Here is a 12,910-nt window from a genome sequence, read left to right as displayed (position 1 = left end):
CTGGCCCTGGAACCCTGAGTTAGGGAGCCCAGTGTGGGGCCAGGACCCCTTGCTCCTCGGAGGGGGAGGCGGGATTGGGGAGGACCTTTACAGTCGAGATATCCCTCCTGATTCTCTACCGCCACATTGTCGGTATAGGACTTGCATCTCTGCCCCTTCTACCAGTCTCACAGTGGCCTCTTCTCTGTGTCTTCAGTTGTAGAACTTCTATTCAGTTAGACTTCAAGCAACTCCCAATTGTGGCTATTCTGTAGTTGTAATTTTGACATGGTTGCGAGAGGAGGCAAGCACAGCATTTACCTACTTCGTCATCTTGCCTGGAAGCCAGATTAATTTTTTAATAGACTTTATTTTTATAGATCAGTTTTAGGTTCACAGGGGAATTGAGAGAAAGGTACAGAGATTTTTCTATAACTCCCCGCTCCCATACATGCACAGCCTTCCCCAGTATCAACACCCCCCAACCAGAACTGATAAACGTACATTGACATATAATTGTCATCCAAAGACCATAGTTTATGTTGGGGTTCATTTTTGGTGATATAAACTTTATGGATTTGGACAAATGTATAATATGTGTCCGTTATTATAATACCACACAGAATATTTTCACTACCCTAAAAATCCTCTATGCTCTACCTATTCATCCCTCTGCCTAACAAATGGCAACCACTGATCTTTCTCACTGAATAGACTTATTTTTTAAAACAACTTTAAATTAACAGGACAATTGAGCCAATACTATGGAGAATTCCCATAAGCCCAACTCCCACATAGTCTCCCCCTATTATTAACATCTTATGTTAGTTAGTATAATATATTTATTATAGTTAATGAACCAATAATGATCTTATTAACTAAACTCCATAGTTTATTCACATTTTCTTTTTTAAAAAAAATTTATCCTTTTTCTGTTCCATGATCTTATCCAGGATATCTTATTACATTTAGTTATCATTTTCCTTAGGCTCTTCTTGGCCATGCTAATTGCTCATATTTTCCTTGGTTTCAATGGCCTTGAGAGTTCTGAGGAGTATTGGCCAGGTTTATTGAAGGACGCCCCTCTATTGAAATTTGTATGATGTTTTTCTCATGATTAGACTAAGGTAGGTTTGAAGGAGAAGATCACAAAGGTAAAGTGTCATTGATGTTGACCTTGATTACCTGGCTAAAGTATTGCTTGTCAAGTTTCCCAAAGTAAAGTTTTTTGGGTTAGTCGGTTGGTTGGTTGGGGTGTTTTGTTTGTTTGCTTGCTTGTTTTGCCTTTTTCATATTGTACTGTTTGGACAGAAATCACTATCTGCGGCCATTTTGCATAGTTGCCTGAATTTTATTATATAAGCTTGTACATTTACATCTATTACGTTAGACATTGTATCTTAGTTTCATTACTTGTGAATGGGAAGGTTGAAATTCCAACTGTGTTGCAATGGTAAGAGCAGAATGCTTCCCAAATGAATCCTGATGAAATATAAATGGCAAAGACCTGAAATTAGTAGTTATAAAATTAAGAACTTCTTTTAGTGATCAAGAGATAAATACAGTAATTCTCAAAGCTTTGGGTCTCAGGATTAAAATTATTGAGGGCCACCAAAGAGTTTTTGATAACCTATTATGTTATTAAAAATTAAAGCTGAAGAAACTATAAAATTCTGATGAAAGAAATCAAAGCTATAAATAAATTGACAGATATTTTGTATTCATGTAATGGAGCATTCAAAAATCTTTTTTTAAAATGTCAAATCTTCCCATCTTGGTCTATAGACTCAACACAATACCAATCAAAATCCCAGTAAGCTATTTTGTAGATATCAACACAGTGATTCTAAAGTTTATATGGAAAGGCAAAAGATCTGGAAGAGCCAACACAACACTAAAGAAGAACAAAGATGCTACAACCTGATTTCAGCTTTTACTATACAACTATAGTAATCAAGACAGCATGCTATTGGCAAAAGAATAGACACAACGATCAATGGTACAGAAGAGAGAGCCCAGAGTTGGACCTACACAAATACAGTCAATTGATGTTTGACAAAGGAGAAATGGCAGTTCAGTAGAGAAAGGATAACCTTTTCAACAGATGATGCTAAACAAGTGGACATCCACATGCAAAAAAAAAAAAAATAACCTAGACACAGACCTTACACTTTTCACAAAAGTTAACTCAAACTGGAGCATATAGAAAGGTAAAATGCAAAACTATAAAACTTTAAAAGAAAAATTAGGAGATCTAAGTGAGCTTTCATTTGGTGATGAGTTTTTAGTTATAGCACCAAAAGCTGGATCCATGAAAGAAAAAATTGCTGAGTTGGATTTTATTAAAATTTCTGTTCTGTGAAAGATACTGTCAAGAACATCCCAGTACAAGCCACAAACTGGGAGGAAAATCTTTACAAACACATTTCTAAAAAAGGATTTATTTAAAATAGACAAAGACTTTTTAAAACTAAACAATGAGAAAACAAGTGACCTAGTTAAAAATGGACAGAATACTGAACATACACCTTACCAAAGAAGATATACAGGGAGACCATGTGTAGATGATAGAAGCTTCATTCATCCTCTCCTGGGACCACATCAAAGTTGTGATGGAAGCATGGAGCAAAGAGTAAGCAGAGTTGCCTGGATAAATAGAAGCCCTACAACTAGGGAGATAAATAAGACATCATCCTGCAATGGGTTGAAGGTAGAAGGGGGCGAGGATGCAAGGCTGCCTGGTCCTGAGTGGCTGAGTGGGACAGAAGTTATGACAACTGCAGCCAGCAACCACAGACTTTTTAAAGGGGCTGTGACCAGACTTTTGAGGTGATGGACTTGGTTGCTCTGAGCACCAGTGTTGGGTTGGCTACTCAGGGGTCACCAAGGACTTACTGGGAGACTCTGAGTTGTTACGGTGAGAGCCAGAGGTGAGGCTTTCTTCTGGGCAGAAGTGCTGGAGGCATCTATTGTTTTTCTGTTGAGTCCTCCCCACTCTCATCATGCTGACACAGTGCTGCCATAGCTGAGACATCATCAAACTGGATAACAGAGGTTGCTCAGCCCAGATGATTCCCTGAAACTCCATCTCACCTAACTCGTGCCTTACCCAAGCCACATCCAGTTCTGTCCTCAGCAGGTCCAGTGCCACTTGCTGAGCAACTCCAAGACTCACACTGGTGGCAGCTGACCTCAGTTTCTGGCATGTCTTCTTGAGGCAACTATAAGCATAGCATCTGGGGATTCCTTGCTGAATCTTGACAGATGGCCCCAGAGAGACACAGGCTGGGGCTAAACTTGGCCTGCAGCTAAACCCCTCTCAGGACTGTGTTACTGGACACCTACTACACAAAGCCACACTAATAAGACTGGAAGACTTAGGAGCTTTGCTTAGTAGGTGGAAACAGACACAGAAAGACAGCCAAAATGGGAAGACAAAGAAGCAGAAACCACATGAGAGAACAGAACAGAGATCCAGGAAAAATGGAATCAAGCAATCTAAGAGATGCAGAATTCGAAACACTGCTTATAGTTTTCATTATATAGGTCCTTCACGTGTTTCGTTAGATTTATTCTTAGGTATTTTATTCTTTTTGGTGCAACTGCAAAAGAATTATTTTTTCTACTTCTTTTTCTGACACTTCATTATTATAGTATAGGAATGCTATGGATTTTTGAATGTTGGTTTTGTATACAGAAATTTTATTGTATTTGCTTATTGTCTCTAATACTATTCTCATAGAGTCGTTAGGGTTTTCCAAATAAAGAATCACGTCATCCACAAATAGTGACAGGTTGACTTCTTCATTTCCTATTCGCATGCCTTTTATATCTTTCTCTTGCCTGATTGCATTCGCTAGGACTTCCAATGTTATATTGAATAAGAGTGGCGATTATTGACAGCCTTGCCTTGTTCTTGATCTTGGAAGGTTTTTAGTTTTTCACCATTAAGTATAATGTTGGCTGAGGGTTTGTCATATATGGCCTTTATTATGTTAAGATACTTTCCTTCTATACCAATTTTGTTAAGTATTTTGATCATAAATGGGTGCTGTATCTTGTCGAAGACTTTTTCTGCATCTATTGATATGATCATAGGATTCTTATTTTTTAATTTATTTAGTAATGTAATGTGTATTACATTAATTGATTTGCGTATGTCGAATCATCCCTGTGCCCCTGGGATGAAGCCCACTTGATCGTGGCATATAATATTTTTAATATGTTACTGTATTTTGTTCACTAGTATCTTATTTAAGATTTTTCCATTCGTGTTCATGAGAGATAGTGGTCTGTAGTTTTCTTTTTTTGTGTAATCTTTACCAGGTTTTGGTATCAGAGTAATATTAGCTTCCTAAAATGAGTTGGGAAGTATTGTCTCCTCTTCGATTTCTTTGAAAGAGGTTGAAGAAAATAGATATTAAATCTTCTTTGAATGTTTGGTAGAATTCACTGGTGAGCCATCTATCTGGTCCTGGACTTCTATTTTTTGGTAGATTTTTGATGATTGTTTCAATTTCCATAATGCTGATTGATCTCTTTAGATTTTGTAGTTCTTCTTGAGTCAGTCTAGGAAGGTTGTATTTTTCTAAGTACTAGTCCATTTCTTCCAGGTTATTTAATTTGGTGTTATAGATTTTTTCATAGTATTCTTGTATGATCCTTTGTATTTCTGCAGTGTCTGTCATAATTTCCCCTCTTTCTTCCCTGATGTTGTTTATTTGTGTCCTTTCTCTTTTTTCTTTAGTGAGTCTAGTCAGGGGTTTGTCAATTTTATTAACATTCTCAGAGAACCAGATCTTTGTTGAATTTATTTTTTTATCATTTTTTTGTTTGTTTCAATTTTTTTATTTACTTCTGCTCTAATTTTGATTATTTCTTTTCTTTTGCTGACTTTAGGCCTTATTTGTTCTTCCTTTTCTAGTTTTCTAAGATGAAGCGTGAGGTTGTTTATTTGAGTTTGTTCTTATTTTTGGAGATAGGCCTGTAATGATATGAACTTTCCTCTTATGATCACTTTTGCTGTGTCCCAAAAGTTTCAATATGTCGTACTATCATTATCATTCATTTCTCTGTATCTCTTGATCTTTCTCTTTATATCTTTCCTGACCCAGTTGTTCTTCGGTAGCATGTTGTTTAAGATCCATGTATTTGTGGTTCTTCCTGCTTTCTTTTTGCTGTTGATATCTAGTTTCAAATCATTATGATTAGAGACCACGGTTGGTGTGATTTCAACTCTTTTATATTTGTTCAGGCTATTTCTGTGTCCCAGTATGTGATCAATTCTTGAGAATGTTCCATGGGCACCAGAGAAGAATGTATAAGCTCTTGTTTTGAGATAGAAGGCTTTGTAAATGTCAATTATGTGCAGTTGGTCTCATGTGTCAATTAAGTATGTTATTTTCTTATTGATTTTCTATTTGGATGATCTGTTCATATTCGACAGTGGGGTATTTAGGTCCCCTGCTACAATAGTGTTTGGTCTGTTAGTAATTGCTTTACATATTTCGGGGCTTCCTGATTGGGAGCATAGATATTAATAAGTGTTATATCTTCTTGTTGCATGATTCCCTTTATCATTATGATAAATATCTTTATGATAAATATCAGTATCTTTCTTTACTTTTTTGAATTTGAAATCTATGTCATCTGGTATTAGTACTGCTACTCCTGCTTTCTCTGAATGCCGTTTGCTTGAAATATTATTTTCCACCCTTTCATTTTGAGTCTGTATTTGCCTTTGGAGCTGAGATGTGTCTCCTGGAGGCAGTATATGGTTGGGTTTTGTTTTTTGAGGCATTCTGCATCTCTGTACCTTTTTATTGGTGAGTTCAGTCCATTTACGTTTAAGGCAATTATTGAAATATGATGTCTTCTTATAGCCATTTTATCTTTTGCTTTCTGGTAGCTCGATGTTTCCATTGCTTCCTTGTCCTTGTGTTTCTGTTTTCTTTATTTTGGTTGGCCTTCGTGGGTTTTCCCTCTGGTCTTTCTTGTTTTGTGTTATATACTTCGGTTCTAAATCTTTGGCGTGTGGTTACCATGACAAATATGTAAAGGATAGTTATATATACATATATATGTACACACACACACACACACAGTCATTCATTTTCTTCTGCTCGTGCCTCATCTCCATTCTCGTTTGCAAATTTGGATCTTTGAATTCTCCCCTTATAGTCATTGTTATCTCAATTTGTCCCTATGTATGTTGAACGTTCATTACTATCTTGTGATAAAAATTCTCTTCTTATTTATTTAAGCTTATAATGCCTTGTTCTTAGTAAGGGTTGCACTCCTCTGCTTCTATGTGCCTGATAGTCACCTTACTCCTAATTACATTTTTGGGGGGTCATTTTGTTTTAGGTGAGCTTTCAGTATTTCTTGTAGTACAGACTTCGTAATGAAGAATTCCATCAATTTTTGTATGTCTGGAAAGGTCTCAATTTCTGTTTCATATCTAAAGGAGAGCTTAAATGGATACATTATTCTAGGCATTATTCTAGGTAGTTCCTTTCACTTAATTGTTTAAATATTTGATCTTTTTTATTTCTGGCTTGTAAGGTTTGCGCTGAGAAGTCCAGGGATAATCTAATGGGTTTTCTTTTATAAGTTACCGCTTTCTTCTCCCTGGCTGCCCTGAGAATTCTGTCTTTGTCATTGATTTTTGATAATTTTAATACAATGTTTCTTGGTGAAGGCTCTTTTGGGTTGAGGTAATTGAGTGTTCTGCTGACTTCTTGAATTCCAAGCTCCAGCTCATTTCTTAGATTTGGGAAATTCTTATCAACTTTTTGTCTGAAAATGCTTTTTTAGTTCTGCTCCTTTTCCTTGCCTTCAATAATGCCCATTATTCTTATGTTTCCTCTCCTGATGGTCTTGAATTTCTCCTTCATTATTTTTTATTCTCCAGTTCCTCTCTTCTTCCTTCTGACTTATTTCTAGATTTCTGTCTTCGATATCAGTGATCCTTTATTCCATTTAGGCCACTCTATTTCCCAGGCTTGCTAGTTCATTTTTCAACTCTTGCAATGTATTTTTTTTTTTTTATCTCCAGAAGTTCTATTTGGTTCTTTTTGAGGGTTGCAGTCTCCTTGCTCTGTTCATCTAGGTGTTTTTTCAATTCCTAAAAAACTTGTTTCGGAACTCACTGAGTTTTTTTCGGAAGTACCATCCCGAATTCTCTGTCATTTAAGTCACATACCTCTATGTCTGTAAGCTTATTTTCTGGAGATTTTTCTCTTTCTTCCTAAGATGCTTTGTCACCTTGGTTGTTCATGGCGTTTAATGGACTATTTCTCTGCCTGGGCATTAATGGAAGTGTATTCTTCTGTTTTTCCAGAAAGAATATTTATTATATAAAGATATGTCTTTAGCCTGCTGCAAAGAAGGTGCTTTTCTTTTGGTTTCCAGTCTATGGCATCTAAGCCTCTTAGATCCCTGTGTTAAATAAATCCTTAATAATACCTTTATGTAATGCCTTTATTTTCTTGTAGATATTTAATCACACTTGTTACCCTCAGTTTCAGTTCCTGTCAGTGTTAGTGACAGTTTCGGTAGTGTTTGCTCAGATTCCCCTGGGGCTCCTTGGTGATAGGTCTTGGAGGGTATGGAGGGAGGGACCCTTTGTTTGGGGTTTGGGGCCTGCAGCTCAGCCTTGGTTTTGCAACCATGACCAGTAAAAATCAACTGTTGTTTTTCTACCATCCCGCTTCTCTGCCTTCTGCCCTCATGATTGGCCCCTGCCGCTGGCTGGCTGTGTGGAACTCACAGCAGTCCCAGGCAGGGCTGTTCAGGAAACTCACTGCTTCTTTACCCTAACTCTTTCTTCGACAGGGAGTTCTGGAGGCTGCTAGAGGCAGCTTCTTTATTCTCCCAGTCCACCACCCAACACCCAGGGCTCTACGCTGTGGTAGTTCTTATGTGCAAATCCCACTCTCAGACATGCTGGTGTGCAGTTTGGGTGTTTTTTGTTCAATTTTAGTGTTCAGCTTATTGTTGTTTCAAGGGGAGAGATCTGAGGATGTCTCTCACTCCAGCATGTTTCCTAAAAACACATGCATTTTAAAGAAAAAATTCATTACCTGTTTTAGTCTGAACTCTTTCAACTAAAGGTAACAAACAGGCAATCAAAACAGCTTCACTATAAGAGGAGTTAATTAGTTCATGTAACTGAAAGTCTAAGGATTATCACTGAACTTGTATGGAGCCAGGTGCTTAAATAATGTCATCAGAATTCTTTCTAGTTCAGCTTTGCTTTTCCTTTGTATTGGTTCTCATCCCTGATTTCCCCTTTCCCACAGTCTCATGTAGAAGGAGAAATGGCCCTAGCAAACCTAGGCTCATAGGCTTAATAGAACTTTTAATTTCAAAAGATGAGAACGCCTTCCTGATAGTGCCAATAAAAGTTCTGGGAGTGCTCATCATGGCCTAGGTTGGTCCACATGTGAAGTTGTCCGTGAAGCTGGATAATATAATATTGTCATTAGTCACTTGACCCATATTGCCTGGATGGAGCAAAGGAAGTTCTCCAAAGGAAAGTCAAGGAGCTGTCACCTCAAAAAGGGGATGGATACTGAGGAGGCCAAAACAAGATATCCACTATATTAAGTATACAGAAACATTATCTGAAGAGGAACCCTACAGATTAAAAATAAAACTGCATGTAAAATATTTACCCTTGAAAAAAATTTGAGAAAAGGATATTTCTCTACTTAAAAAAAAATTAGATATTGACTATAGAACAGCACATGATAATTTGAGCCACGAGATTATGAAATAACAATGACAAATACACTAACAGAAATGTTATCCAATTCGTAGTTGAACTACTCCCATGACTAATTTCCGAAAGTAGAGAATTAATACAAAGATGGGTCCTATACCAGTCAACAGGCTATTTCAAGCAGTTTTAGGTTAATTCTTAAATAATTGAAATCATGGTCTCATATAATTGGAATAATTCTTTATATGGTCTTATCTAGTTGTCATGTAGATCAGTAAAGGCCCTTTAGTTTGAATGATTAAAATGTTTACCATGATTTTGAGAACTACTTATTAGTCACAGCCACTGGTCTCCTGCCTTTGTTTTTCCAGCTATCAACATTACTGGGTCAATCAGTAAAGACAAGATTTGTTGATTTTACAGTTGATGTCTCAGCTCCACCCTGTGGTGTCAGTTGGAATTAAGTTTGCTTGCCTTCGGAGGCAAGATCTGCTGATTAAACAATTGAGCGCAGCAAATATAATGAACAAAATGAGAATAAAAAATAGACTTCTAGCTGCCTTCCTATATGTACTTTGTTCTAAACAAAGATTAAAATAAAAATTATATAAGTGGAAGTTTCAATATTTTCTTCCTGCTCCCCAGGATATACTCCTTGGATTACGTATGTCCCACTTTGGAGATTATTGACCTAGAGAAATCTTGCTACAGGCGCCCCCAAGATACATACAATAATACTAATTGAAGCAACTATTTTTAATAATTAAAAATTTGAAAGCAAACTAAATTTCCATTAGCAGATAAATGGGTAAAAATGTTAGTATTTATTCAGTGGAATACATGTATTCAATGGAATATCTTATAGTGGGTTAAAATAACTAGATTAGAGGTACTTGTATCACAATGGATAAATCTGAAAGACATCATTGAGGAAAATGGAAGTTGTAGCATGATCTGTATACATGAGGCCACTCTAAAATATGATCACTTTAAAGCATGTTAAATGATACTATAATTATTTATGGATATATACACATACAAAATAGAATATACACATGCATGGCAATCAAAAACACCAAAGTCAGAACAATGGTTACTCTGGAAAGGGAAAGAGAGAGTTGGGATTGAGGGGGATCTGGAGCCAATGTGGTAAAATGCTAAGATTTGACGAAACTTAGAGACAGGTACTGTGTTGGATATATAATATTCTGAATACCTTTATGTATGTTTAAATTATTATGTCATATTAAAATATTCAATAAAACAGATTAGAAAAAAGTTATCTCAAAGAAGATATGGGAAGAAATCTAAAAAGAAAAAGCCAAAATTATTTTATATCTACTTTATAGCAGAGCAAACCCAGTAGGAAATCATCTACATAAATATTAAAATGACTAAGAATTACAATAGGCATACTATTGGAGAGAATGATCCAAGATCTAAAATCTTCAAAAAATAAGGGAGAGTGATCTTGGGGGAATGTAGATGACAATGGAGATACTGTGTGGTATATCCTGATGACAAGCTAAGGGGTTTTAGGGAGGAGAGAGGGACGATTGTCTGGAAGGAACAAGGAGGTCAATGAGGATACCTACTCCATGACAAGGCTCAGTGGGAGGAGGGATGCAAAGGAATCAGGGCCTTAGGTGAGAGTCCTTTTTTCTTTAGGACAAGAAAGTTAAGGGACCACTCACAGAAGATGAAGATATAGTGGATTTTGCTGATGACTGACCATGAGTTTTAGAGGGCTCTCAATAAATGAGTAAGTATGAATGGATTAATGAAAAGTGAGGATTAAAATATATTTAATGATTGCATGCTCTATGTATAATGTAAGATGCTACATAAATGTAAGGCTACCTCTTTAATTGCCTTGGGGAAGCTTCATACTGTTTTCATTACATTTACTTGTATTTTTTAAATTGACAATATTATTTTCTAGCTTTATTTTTTCCTTTATGGTTCCTTGCACATTCCCTACATATCTTCTCTAAAATCTGGGGAGAGGGGAGAGAAACTTTCCTTTCAAGCAAAACATTGTCATGCAACTCTAATTGTATAATGTTCTTCCCCCTCACTTAAACACAAAATTAATGATTAGTGCTGAAAGATAATTTACAGATAACATAATGCATCCTTATTTTACAACTGACCAGAGATTATGTGGTTTGCCAAATTTAATCAGCTGATTGCTAGCAGAACTAGGGTTAGCATCCATTCAACTTCCTTGTTTTTCTTTGAACAGCAGAAATATAGAAAGCACCTCCTAAAGAGGCACTGTATGTTGTGGTTGAGTGCAGGCTCTGATGTCAGATTACCTAAATTCAAACCTAACTCTGCCACTTATTAGCTGTGTGACCCTGACCAAGTAATCTGACTACTCTGTGTCTAAGTTTCCTCATCTACAAAATGGAAGGCATAATCATATTTACTTCATAGAGTTGTTATAAGGATTAAATGAATTAATGTAGTTAAAGCACATAGAAAGAGTGACCAGAAATCTAAGCTGTTGTTACTGTTTAGCACATGCTTTGCTAGCTGTTGATGTAACAGAGATTAAAAGATTGGGATTTTACCCACAGCTGTTTATTTTGGTATGGAATTTAAGAAACCAAACCAAGTCAAACCATTATTAAAACCACACTTGAGATTATGTGTACAAATCTGGTTATTTACATAGAGATCTAAATTTTCAGTTTCTCTTGAAAATTGAAAGGTCTGACATCTTGGCCAGAATTCTGATTTAGTAACAATTGGCTGGAGCTAAAAGCAGCAGCTGCCCGCTTTGGTCTACATCACTCAAGTCATGTATGTTTATGTACTCACACTCTTCCAGTTTCCATCTTTTAACTTTGTCTGCATGACTACTGCATGCCTTTGAAATTGCATCCCAGACTAAGGTGATGCCTGCTCTCAAGGAACTGACAATCCAGTAGGTGAGATGCATCTGCTAAATAATTCACAATACAGTGTGATAGAAATAAGCACAAAGTTGGGATGTACAAAGTACTGCAGTAGACTGAAAGATACGAGTATGTACTGAATGATGGAGGTGCTGCTGGTGATGTATGTTAAGAAAGTGCCTTGAAAAAGAAAAGGAGTGGAAGAGGGTTGCAGTGAGAATAGGATGTGCAAAGACATTGAGATGGGAAAATTTGTGTGCTTAGCAACTGAGGAGTTCAGTTTTGAAGAATATAGACAGCAAGGGAGAATAGGCTGATACTAGATAATAAAGGCCCCTTAGTTTGGATTTTACCCTGTGGGAAGTGGATAGCTCTTGAAATGTTTTCTGTCACTGAGTCTAACTTTAATTCAGTTATGCCCAGATACCCTTACCACCTTCCATCAAATGTCTTTGGACCTCGTGTTTGGGAAGAAAATGCTGTACAGTCTACAATATTCAACGAAATATCTTTCAATAGTAAATTGCCACCTTGAGATGAAGCCCTATCTTTTTAATGGATAAAATACAGTTTTTAAATGTCTTCAGTGAAGTTTTATCATTTGTATGATTTTTATATTTATTAAGTCTTCCTTGTGTATCATCCTTTTTATTGAGAAACATAACATTTCATTAAGTCAATATGTATTTTTTATTGAAATGTTATACTGGTGGCATCTTCTGGTGGCATTTGGCATATATGCAAAAATACTAGGTGAAATGTCAAGATAATATAAAACTTCCTCTTATATTAGGGATTGCAAAAATTTAAAGAACAATGTAGACATTTTTGTGTAACATAGAAAGTGCAAGTTGTCTTCTGCAGTTACTAATTCAACATAATAGTTTATTTGTGGTGATAAAGGTGTCTAGGTAATAGAGACGTTTCTCCACTTCCCGCAGGCTCAAAGAGGAAAACAGGCAAAAGACTTTTTCATATTTGACAGTAACATCTTAGATAGCCAGGGAGCTCAGAATCACTTGGCGGGAAAAGAATAAATACAGACTAAATTCGCACAATCTGTTTCTGTTTAGTTTATAAACAGTGGTCGAGTCTGTCAGCCTTCGTGCCTTGTGGGACTTGAAGTCCAGAGGCAAGAAGTGATTCCCTATTGTTGAAGCTTGGAAGCCGGCAGCCCCTGCGGGTCTGAGCGGTAAAGACTACAACTCCCGACAGACACCGCAAGGCTCCGCGGCGATTACGGGCAACCAATCGTACCAGAGCTGGGTAAGCTCCGCCCCCCGGCTCGGAGGGCTACTTCCAC

The sequence above is a fragment of the Rousettus aegyptiacus genome, unplaced genomic scaffold (assembly GCF_014176215.1).
Source record: "Rousettus aegyptiacus isolate mRouAeg1 unplaced genomic scaffold, mRouAeg1.p scaffold_m13_p_3, whole genome shotgun sequence".
Classification (NCBI taxonomy): Eukaryota; Metazoa; Chordata; class Mammalia; order Chiroptera; family Pteropodidae; genus Rousettus; species Rousettus aegyptiacus.
This window is presented reverse-complemented; position numbering follows the sequence as displayed.